Genomic DNA, 12,022 nt, shown 5'->3' with positions numbered 1-12,022 from the left:
CAATAATACACCTTCAGAGTCAACTGTGTGGTCCCATTTTCTTTAAATGAAAACTTATTCGGGTGGATTTAATAGCTTCAGTTGAGCCCCGAGTCTCAGATCAGCAGTTTGTAGATCTGTAACTGCTGGGACTATTTATACATTTTAAAATCGTACGAGTTAGAGGTCTTTATCTGGCTGCTGAGCACTTTTGTTCCTGGCCATTTCTCAGGGCTATAAAATATCTAAGAGATGAGAATTGTTATCTCGGTGGGACACACAACCTTCTGTGAGGAAGAGAGGAGGATTTCAGGAGGAGGACAGTGAGAGCTCACTATCTGCACAATCATTTGCCCATAAGAACTGAGTTATGTCACCGATATGTCAAGACATGAACAATTTCCCAACATAAAAACACAAACTCCTGCCCTGCATCAATAATATCAAGCTTTACCCTATCTCCAGATACACGTATCAGTCACAGCACAGTATTAAAACATCAGCATGAGGGTCTGAGAGATGTGGGTTTATTTATAAACATGGGAGGAATATTAGCAAACACAACGATAAACAACTTTACCATGTGTCCCTCTTGATGATTACTATGGAGTGTTTTTTAACATGTTTATGGATGCACTGAAGAGAGGCAGGCGATCTGTCATCACCCTTGCCCTGGGTGACCTTGATGTGTATCCTCTGTGCAACTGCAGTCTTGGAGTGGCCCGGCCTCTCTAGAAGACTCCTGCTGAGAGACAGGAGAATCTTCAGTTGCCGCAGCATTGCACAAGGACCATGTCAATGGGGGAAGGAGAGAGGAAATGCCTCTCTCTTCAGTAGTGCCCTGAGAGGTGCTTCTGGATGGTGGCAGCGGCTGCTTATCCTCCACTATAAGGACATTTGAAACTCCTAGCCAACCAGTGACATTCCAGAAGCTGTACCCATGCTCCTAATTCCCCTGTCAACCTGACTCTGGGCCCCTGAGCTCAGAATCAGCACAATCCTGTCTGCAATGTGCCCGGTTTACCCCTCCAGAACAGCTGTCAGTCTGTTCAATAAGGAAGCTTGGTGCTCCAAAAAGTAGATGATCACAGTACACGTGGCCTGGATGGACATCTCTGCAGTCAGGGCCAGAGCATGCAATCGTTCTGGTGTATCTGCCAAATCTTCACAGACCTTGCGCTAGAAATCCAGTATCTGCTGCCTTATGGACAACTCCAGAGACTCATCATCCAACTCAAAGTCTGTCTCTGAATCACCCAGACACTCCACTGACTGTCTGAGGCTAGCTCCACCACGCTATCTGGTAGTTGCAAGTGCGAATGTAAAGTGCCCCCTCTAGACTGGGCATGTCCCCGGTCCAATGTGATAATCCCAACCAAGGTGCCAGTATCTGTGATGGTGCTTGGTGCAGAGAGAGGGTGTGATGCTGCATCCTCCGAGGATTCTTCATCCTCCTCAGGGGTGACTAGTGGCATCTGGAGGAGGGTAAGCTGAAGAAGCTTCTGATGTGACAAGAGACATAAGTAAGGCGTTAATGGGCATCACAGACCTTGGCACATCAGCACTATGGGAATACACTCTGTTACCTTATTCATGTCCAATATGAAATACTCTGAACACAATACGCACTTGAACAATGATCTGAAGCTTCTGATGGTGAAGCTCGTTAGGGTTTCAATGCCTGAACTAAATTAACGAGCTTCATTGAATCATGCTGCCCCTCCATTAACCTTCTACTTGCTCTGTCGCCTGGCGCAAGGTTTCATAAACGGAGGCCTTTCATAGAATCCCTACAGTGCAGAAGGAGGCCATTTGGTCCATCGGGTCCGCATCAACCCTCCAAAAGAACAAAGAAAATTTATGGCACAGGAACAGGCCCTTTGGCCCTCCAAGCCTGCGCCGATCCAGATCCTCTATCTAAAACTGTCGCCTATTTTCTAAGGATCTGTATCCCTCTGCTTCCTGCCCATTCATGTATCTGTCAAGATACATCTTAAATGACGCTTTTGTGCCCACCTCTACCACCTCCGCCGGCAATGTGTTCCAGGCACCCACCACCCTCTGCGTAAAGAACTTTCCACGCACATCTCACTTAAACATTTCCCCTCTCACCTTGAACTCGTGACCCCTAGTAATCGAGTCTCCCCACTCTGGGAAAAAGCTTCTTGCTATCCACCCCGTCTATACCTCTCATGATTTTGTAGACCTCAATGAGGTTCCCCCTCAACCTCCATCTTTCTAATGAAAATAATCCTAATCTACTCAACCTCTCTTCATAGCTAGCGCCCTCCATACCAGGCAACATCCTGGTGAACCTCCTCTGCACCTTCTCCAAAGCATCCACATCCTTTTGGTAATGTGGCGACCAGAACCGTACACAGTATTCCAAATGTGGCCGAACCAAAGTCTTATATAACTGTAACATGACCTGCCAACTCTTGTACCTAATACCCCTTCCGATGAAGGCATGCCGTATGCCTTCTTGACCACTCTATCGACGTGCATAGCCACCTTCAGGGTACAATGGACCTGAACACCCAGATCTCTCTGTACATGAATTTTCCCCGTATAGTTCGCTCTTGAATTGGATCTTCCAAAATGCATCACCTCGCATTTGCCCGGATTGAACTCCATCTGCCATTTCTCCACCCAACCCTCCAATCTATCTATATTCTGCTGTATTCTCTGACAGTCCCCTTCACTATCTGCTACTCCACCAATCTTAGTGTCATCTGCAAACTTGCTAATCAGACCCCCTATACCTTCCTCCAGATCATTTCTGGAGGGGTCCTCTCCACCTCCCACCCCGCCCTATCCCCACAGCCTATCATACCTATTTATGGACACTAAGTGCGCAATTTAGCCTGGCCAATCCACCTAACTTGCACATCTTTGGACTGTGGGAAGAAACCAGAGCACCCGGAGGAAACGCACGCAGACACGGGAAGAATGTGCAAATTCCACACAAACTGTCACCCAAGGTTGGAATTGAACCCGAGTCCCTGGCACTGTGAGGCAGTAGTGCTAACCACTCACCCTGGCTGTCCTCATGAGCTAATTGAACCATTTCTGGCATTGGGACCATGTTCTCCTGATGACCCCAACGCCACTGACCTCCTCGGCCACCTCCTCTCAGGTAGCACATGTGCATTTTGGCTTCCTCCTCTTCCAAAGGGCAGGCATAAGCTGCTCACATTGGTCAGAGATTGCACCCCACTGCCAACTGATCCCCTTAAGCAGGCAATTACCGCTGCAGACTCCCAGGGTGAGATGTGGAGGGTGGTGGCCTCCGTTTAAGAGAACTTGGTGGCCGATCAAGGGACCTGGAATCAGGAAGCGGGGCCCCATTAAGAGCAATCCACTGTCTTTGCTGACAACCCTCTACCCGTCCCACCATCATCCACCTGTACCTGGGTCTCTTGATCTAAGGCCTCAGGTGGCTTTTCACAGTAACTTCATTGCAGTGTTAATGTAAGCCTACTTGTGAAAATAAAATATTGTTATTTTATACAGTACAGGTAGCAACTACAACCTCCCTAGTTGAACTGCTGAGTGTAGAAGAACTGCCAGTCTGGAGGGATGTGTGCCTGATGTGGTCGCGGAGGATCAGACAGGTTTTGTAAAGGGCAGGCAGCTCTCTAGTGACATCAGGTTATGTGGTTATGACTCTTATCAGGGGGGCAGGTGCTGGAGGTTATAGTTTCTATGCACGCAGAGAAGCTTTTTGATTGGGTGGAGTGGAGGTATTTGACATCTTGGTCGGTTTAGGGTTGTCCTGAAATTTGTGGTTTGGGTGCGTCTGTTGTATGTAGCCCCGGTGAAAGTATACCTACAAATGGAATGAGCTCAGAGTTTTGGACTGCACAGGGAAACGAGACAGGGGTTTCCGCTGTTGCCTTTGTTCATGTTGGAGATTGAGCCCTTGGCGTTGGCCCTTTGGGGGTTAGTGGAGTGGCAGGGGATTGTGAGGGGGAGCAAGGCGCAGTGGGTGTCGTTGTTTGAGTCAGACCCGCTGCATAGTATGGGTAGGGTCATGGAAATATTGAAGAGGTTTGGGGCCTTCTCTGGGTATAAGTTAAATATTGGGAAAAGTGAGGTATTTCCGGTAAATGCAGGTGGGGGGGGGGGGGGGGGGGGGGGGGGGCAATTTGGGGTTGTTGCCGTTCAAGGTAGTTAGGGAGAGGTTCAGGTATTTGGGGATTCAGGTGACGAGGGAATGGGCTACAATGCACAGGTGGAATTTGACAATGTTGCTGGAGGAGATTAGGGGGGGGGATTTTGAGAGATGGGATACATTACACCTGACATTGGCAGAGAGGGTGCAGGTGTTAAAGATGAATGTGTTGCCAAGGTCCCGTTTGTTTTCCTGACCTTCCCAATCTTTTGATCTACAGAGGCAGAGACAGAAAGAGGGGGTTGGCGCTCCTGAAACTGCTGCACTATTACTGGGCGGCGAATGTGGAGAAGGTGAGGCGATATTGGGAATGCTGGGGGGGGGGTCCGGCCTGAGGGCTATGGTGACGGCTCCGCTGCCACTACTCCTAGATTTTCCCTCATGACAGAGGTCACATGATTATGGCAAGCCAGGTAGGACAGTTAATCACGATTGCGGTTCAGATCCCAAGTACTGTATAGGTTACATTAAGATTGAGTGGGCCCTTTATCAGTGGACCACAAGTCAGCTGAAATTCTTATGAAGGTGTAAACAGCCCTTGAGCTGAAACTTATTGCGAGTCTGACTTTGACTTGGGGAATGTTTGTGGGATCAGGAACGTAATGCAATGGGCATGAATGAGAAGTATTTTGGCATGTGATTTTATCTTTAGATCAGGATTAGACTCCAACAGAGCAGATGTTTACATGGATTTGATTGATGGTTCCTGATGAGCAAGTGTTTTAGTAACTGGTATTCAAAGTGCCTGGGCTACTCCTCAAACCATTGCCCATATTTGGGAAATAAGCTTTGGCAGCAAGCTCCATCAGTAAGCAAGGTCAGCAGTTGTTTTCCTTGGTCTCATCCCTTTGTCTCTTTAACGTCCTTCAGCCCATCACCTTATAAGATCTCCAAATTTATCCAATTCTGCCTCTTACACATTCGCCATGTCCTTTGCTCCTCCATTAGTAGCCATGCCTTCAGCTGTCTCAGCCTCAAGTTCTAAAGCTCCCTCCCCAAAACATTCTACCTGTCTTTTCACCTTTAAGATGTTCCTTAAAATCTCTTTGACCAAGCGTTTATTCACCTGTCCAAATGTCTCCTTCTTTGGCTCAGATTATTGGGTGGAATTTTCCAAAAAATGCCAGAGTTATTTTCAGAGAGAAAATCGGGGTGATTCTCGATGATCCCAGAGGCACTATCTGGATCACAATCCTTAACCACTTCGAAAGAAAATTTTCCCACATGAAAAATTTCCCCACTGAGGCACAAAGTGTCTGATTTGCCACCTCTGGAGGTCACTTGAGCACTTCAATTAGGATGATGCTGCATTTAAATGGCTGCACCGCACTCACTCTCATTCAAGATAGGAGGATGGCAACGAGAAGACCAGCTCCCAGATTTTTAGATGGGGCCCTGACTCGATGGCTGGATGCCATGGAGGAGAGGTGGGCCACAATGTACCCATGGGTTGGGCAGGAGGTCCTCCAGCAAGGTCACTAATCTCACCTGGAAAACGGGGGCTGGCTGGTAAGTGCCAGCAGCATGACCAAGAGGACGAGGGTTCAATGCAGAAAAAGCTGAATAATCTCCTACGATCTGCCAGGGTAAGTGACCCCTGTCTCCCCTTGGAATTCGGCCCTTCCGTCAACCCCTGGAATATCAGCTTGAACCCACAGGCCACCATTTTGCAAGTTTCCAGCACCTGATCTCCCAGCATCATCCTCAAATCCACCACCACCACACATCAGAACCCCTCCCTGCTTAATAATAATAATAATAATCTTTATTCTTGCCACAAGTAGGCCGACATTAACATTGTAATTAAGTTACTGTGAGAAGCCCCTAGTCGCCACACCCCAGTGCCTATTCGGGTACACCGAGGGAGAATTCAGAATTCCAATTCACCGAACAGCACATCTTTCGGGACTTGGGGAAGAAACCGGAGCACCTGGAGGAAACCCACAGCTTGCGCACACATGCCAGTTGTCCTCAACCTCTAACCCACCAAGTGTGGGGTTAACAATATCCCTTTTATGTCCCTGCAGGAGAAGACATCCCACAACCAGAAAGAGAGAGAGAAAAGGCGGGTGGAAGAATGCTCAAACTAAGGATTCTGACTCTTTTTAAATAGAGGTCCATGGAGCTCGCAGGGGAGGACCAAGAGTGGGCCTGCACAGACATGGAGCATGGCCTGCACTAGAAATGTGAGGAGCCACTGCACCTTGTCTGAACACTTGACCGGGCTATGAAGTAAAACCATGTACCTTGTCTTGCAGGAACATCACTCAAAGAGGCTGGCCCGTCAACAAACAGTGCCCATCCCCAGAGGAGATCTCCAAGATGGACACGGATGATGTGTCACAACTATCAACTGCACCATCCACCATATCAGGGACAAGCACCTCAGTGGGCAAACCTAGCAGACAGCTTCTGGTCATCTTCTGCTGAGTACCACGCTGCTTCTGATGCACATCAGGTGGAGATAGCAGGGTTCCAGGGATCAGATAGTCAGAGATCTGCTGGATCCAAGGACTCAGTGCCCCGGCAGGTGTGGTGCCCCTGTACACATTCAACCCTCAGCTGCTGGAGATGCAAAGGCAGAACCGGGAAAAGCAGGAGGGGTTGTCAGAAACATTCCTGTGACTGCAAGGTTGAATGGAGGAGCCCCAAAGCCTTTGTTTGCAGGGGATGTTGCCGGCATTGCATGGCACAGGGGTGGCAGCCGCAGTGGAAAGTCTGGGGCAAGACATCAAAGCCATGACTGATGTATTTCAAAGCATGGCTCAGTCCCAGAAGACCATTTCTGAAGGCTTTGAGACCCATGGTGCAGACACTGGCAGGCCTCCAGTACTGGCAGCACCAGATGATATTGAGGCTTCTGGTGCTCACTCCAGCTACCCCTCTGTCTCATGAAGTAGCTCTGAGGCCCATAAGAACCCAGAGGGAGGAGGAAGCTCTGGAGAACATCACACAATCTTTCCAAACCCTGAGAGTGACCAGGCCTTATGAATCCCCCTTCCTGATAGGAACGCTTCTCGGGGGCAGCGGGCAGAATAGGGGGACGTGTCAATATGAGTGCCACCTGAAACTTGACCAGGGCCCTCCAGAGGACGTCTGCCAAAGGCAACTCGGGTGACAGGGCTTTGAAGCAGCAAGCCACTTCCACTTTTGTTGTGCTTCCTGGGAATACATCTAGACGTGTTGGGAGTGCTCACAAGGTGAAGGAGTTTTAGAGGCATAACGTGGGCATGGGTGAAGTTAGGTACTGATAGTTTTGGGTCAGAATTTGTGGGTGGCACAGTGGTTAGCACTGCTGCCCCACAGCTCCAGGGACCTGGGTTCAATTCCGGCCTTAGGTGACTGTCTGTGTGGAGTTTGCACTTTCTCCCCATGTCTGCATGAGTTTCCTCAGGGTGCTCCGGTTTCTTCCCACAGTCCAAAGATGTGCAGGTTAGATGGATTGGTCATGCGAAATTGCCCTTAGTGTCCAAAAGGTTAGGTGGGGTTTCTGGGTTATGGGGATAGGGTGGAGGCATGTGCTTAAGTAGGGCGCTCTTTCCAAGGGCTGGTGCAGACTCGATGGGCCGAATGGCCTCCTTTTGCACTGTAAATTCTATGATTTTAAAATCATTTGTCACAATCGTACTGGTCACATTTTCAGCAGCCTGATTCACCGTTCTATTACAGATCGGGTGAACTGCAAGCCTCGGTACCAAGCCTCCGCACAGGCGTCATCAGCCAAGACTTCAGCAGGTATCCCTCATCTCCAACCAGCCATCCCTGCAGGGGTGACCCCCAAATATCACTGGGGCTTGAGACTGCCCAAGGATGAAACTATCATACATGCTCCCTATGTGCACATACGTGCATGATCTTCATTTAGTGGTCAGAGGGACTGGAACCCCTTTCTGTTAATATACAGGACTCCCCGAGGCCACGGGGTAGGTAGTGTCACATGAGTAGCATCGATGGTCCCCTGCACCTGTGGCAGACCAGCGATGGAAACAAATCCCGCAAACCTTTTGTCCTGATGGACCTGGTCCAGGTCGAAATTGACGTAGTCAGAATCCCTGGCATAGAGTTCATACATGACATCATGGATGCATTTGTGGGACGGAGACTACGAGATGCCACAAAGGTCACCTGTTGAGCCCTGGGACAATCCAGTTGCGTAAACGCTGAGGGCCGCCGTGGCCCCAAATGACCACAGGGAGCAGGTGCCCTCCTTCTCTACATGGCGCCATGTTTGAAAGAATGTTGCACAGGTGCTGCAATCTCTCCCTTGTGAGGCAGAGTGTCCGGTGGCACATGTTGTCCAACAGGTCCATGAAGGATACCAGGTCCTGTAAACCCTCAGTCTCCTTCGCCTTCAGCCCCCTGTTGCGCCTACGCTGCAGCTGGCCCTTGTGCCTGTCCAGCACCCCCTGGCCTCCTGTGCTGGGTTCTCCTTGGCGTGGCCTCTCGTGGCTGCAGGAGCGTGTTCTCCTCCACCGCAATTATTAGCAGAATCGCCAGCTCCATTGGTTCCATCCAGAGATCTCTCAGAACTCTGCGAGGGATGAGAGAGAGAGACAGTCGGGATTATGTTCCAGCCGGTTGCCTTCAGACCCTCCCAACACTCCTTGTACTCATGGTCCTGGAAGCTGTCATTCCTTTAACTGCAGCCACCGCTCACTAACATGTCTCTTGCCCTTCCAACTTCATCGCTTGGCTGGTCCCGGTCAATGTCCTCATCCCTTCAAAGTTGCCGGTGGCCTCCTGTCTTGTTACTCCCTCCTTTAATATCTGCAACACAGGGGGTTCAGACAGGCTGTTTCAATGATCAACCATCCCCCATAGGCAGGTTAACTGGATGCCTATGTATACATTGAGGGCTATTGTTTCCTCTATGGCAGGCGCTGGCTTCCGGCTATTATACACACACATTCCCTCTCGATCCCCTGCATCCACCCTTTAATCCTTGACACATGAGTTTTCATCCCTCCCATGATATTGAGAATGTGGACAGCTGACATTGCTAAGACTCAACTCATGATGACCAATTAATTTGACGAGCATGACTCTCAGGAATGCTAGAGAGCACAATTACTCAATGTAGCCGAGATAGGCAACACAAATAGGCGCAGTTCGTAATCAGGCTGTGTCATTTCGAGAACTCTTTGCTATCATGCCTTTACACAAGACTCCTGGGCAGTCACTGCAGCATCTCTAAATGGTTACTCACCGGCCCACCTTCCCACCCCCCATCCCGTCAGGGTCTCAACCAACCAGCCCCTTTTGCTGCCCTTCTTCACTCTCTTCAAACCCTTCCCCCATCTCATGAGTCACACACCCACAAGAAATCCCATACCTCATGCCACTAACAGCTGTAAACTGAGCATTAATTTTCACTTCCTTGACTACATGTGCAGAAGTCTCATTCAGGGCTGTGCACAGTTAATAAAACAGACATGCTCCAGAATCATTCAGGGCTGTGCATAGTTACTAAATCAGACAGGGAGAATCATTCAGGGCTGTGAACACTTTTGAAAACAGACAGGTTGAAGGCTTCAGGACATCACACACCCAGCCGCAAACCCCATCTCGGAGGAGGTCCCGAACACCCCCCTCTCACCCGCAAATTCCCCCCAAACAGCCTTGAACCGGCCCCCGCTTACAGCAGCCCAGAGGACACTGTCCCTGTGTACACCATGGAACAATGTGGAGAGGGGTTCTCACCCTCCCCCTCGGAAGTCATGGAGCCTGGTTCCCATTTTTAAAAAGCAGTAGTGACTCGCGCATGTATGATATCACGCTGGTGGATGGAAGATTCAATGAGGTCTGAAGATTTGACTATAAGCTTGCTAATGATATTGCATTGGATTCAAAGTAAGTCAAATCAGGTTCTCGTCCTTTCTGGGTGTGAACCCGATTGCGTCATCGGGGATAACCCGGGAACATCACGTTCCGTGATCTCTCAGGTGCCAATCCCATTTTTGGCCTCTTACAACATTTTGCAGCCATTACAGGATTTGCGCCCGCGGCTAACAGACCCACAGTATCGAGAATATTAGCTGATTACCCTCCTATGAATTTCCTGAGATGTTTCACTATGTTAATGGTGCAAGCTGTTGCTATTAAACATGTTCATACAAATGCCTGATGCTGACTGGTGCATTCATTTTATTGAAGTCAGCAATATACTTTTTGTGAATACCAGAGGCAGTGGATTAAGGTCGTTAAGTGAGCAGAGACAGAAGGCAGTAGGTCCCCTACTGTCATTCTCTCTGGGTTAAATGCCACCTCGCCACTAAATATGTATCAAGGGAGGGCATTAAATTCTACCTCTCTTTCTCCTCCTGTATCCTCACCACATATAAATGGGCAGAGTTCTACATATTATTTCCCTAGAACATAGGAATTAACAGCAGAAGTTGGAAATTCCACCCTTCGAGACTACTCTGCCATTTAATCAGATCATGGCTGATCTCTTCCTGGTCTCAGATCCACCTCCTTGCCTGTTCCTCATATCGCTTTAACCCATTTTAAAATCATAAATAGAACTATCTCCTTCTTGAAACCATTTAATGATTCAGATTCCACTGCACAATGGGGCAGTGAGTTCCACAAATTCACCACCCTCTGCGAGAAGTAGTTCCTCCTCATTTCAGTTTCAAATCTACCGCTTCTCAACCTATATCTGTGATCCATCATTCTAGATTGCCCCACAAGGGGGAACATTTTTACTTTATCAATCCGTCTTACTATTTTACATACCTCGATCAGATCCCCTCTCATCCTTCTAAACTCCAGCAAGCATGAGCCCAAACTGTTCAATCTGTCCTCATAAGTCAACCTTTTAATCCTGGAATCAATCTGGTGAACTTCCTCTGAACTGCCTCCAACGCCACCGCATACTTCCTCGAATAAGGAGACCAAAACTGGACACAATCCTCCCGATGTGGTCTCACTAACACCATATACAATTACAACACTTCTCTACTTTTATACACCAGTCTTTTTGTAATAAACACTGAAATTTCATTTGCCCTTTTTATTACATGCTATAGCTACATACTGACTTTCTATGATTCACGAACAAAGACACCCAGATCCCTCTGCCCAGATGCTTTTTGAATCTGCTTTCCATTTAGATTATAATTTGCCTTTCTATTTTTTCGGCCAAAATGAATAACCTCAGACTTATCTACATTAAACTCCATCTACCAAATTTTGCATATTCTCCTAGCCTATCTATCTCCATCTGTAAACTCCATCTCCTCTTCACTGCCTGCTTTCCCACCTATTTTAGCATCATCCACAAATTTTGATATGTTACACCCTGTCCCCGCTTGCAGATCATTTATATGCATTGTAAACAGTTGAGGTCTGAAGACTGACCCCTGCGGCACCCCCTAGTTACAGTTCATCAGCCAGAGAAGGACCCATTTATCCCGACTCTCTGCTTTCTGTTAGTCAGCCAATCCTCAATCCAATCTAGTACTCTACCCCCAATCCACTGCGATGTCACTTTCTGGATTAAGCTCTTATGCGGCACCTTGTCAAACGGCTTCTGGAAATCTAGATGCACCACATCTACAGGTAACCCATTATCCACCATGCTGGTTACATCCTCAAAGAACTCAAGCAAGTTTGTCAAGCATGACTGAACCTTCATAAAATCATGCTGACAACGGTGAATTGAGCTTTGTCTTTCCAAATGTTCGGTTATCTCCTCCTTCCATGACTGATTCCAGTAACTTCCCCACCAAGCTAACGTGTCTATAGTTTCCTACTTTTTGCCATTTTCCCTTTTTGATTACGGGTGTCACATTCACGTGTTTCCAATCCACTAGGACCTTTCCAAAATCCAGGGAATTTTGAAATATCATAACCAATGCATCCACT

The sequence above is a fragment of the Scyliorhinus canicula genome, chromosome 16 (assembly GCF_902713615.1).
Source record: "Scyliorhinus canicula chromosome 16, sScyCan1.1, whole genome shotgun sequence".
Classification (NCBI taxonomy): Eukaryota; Metazoa; Chordata; class Chondrichthyes; order Carcharhiniformes; family Scyliorhinidae; genus Scyliorhinus; species Scyliorhinus canicula.
The sequence above is the reverse complement of the archived record's forward strand: the minus strand, read 5'-3'. Positions refer to the sequence as shown.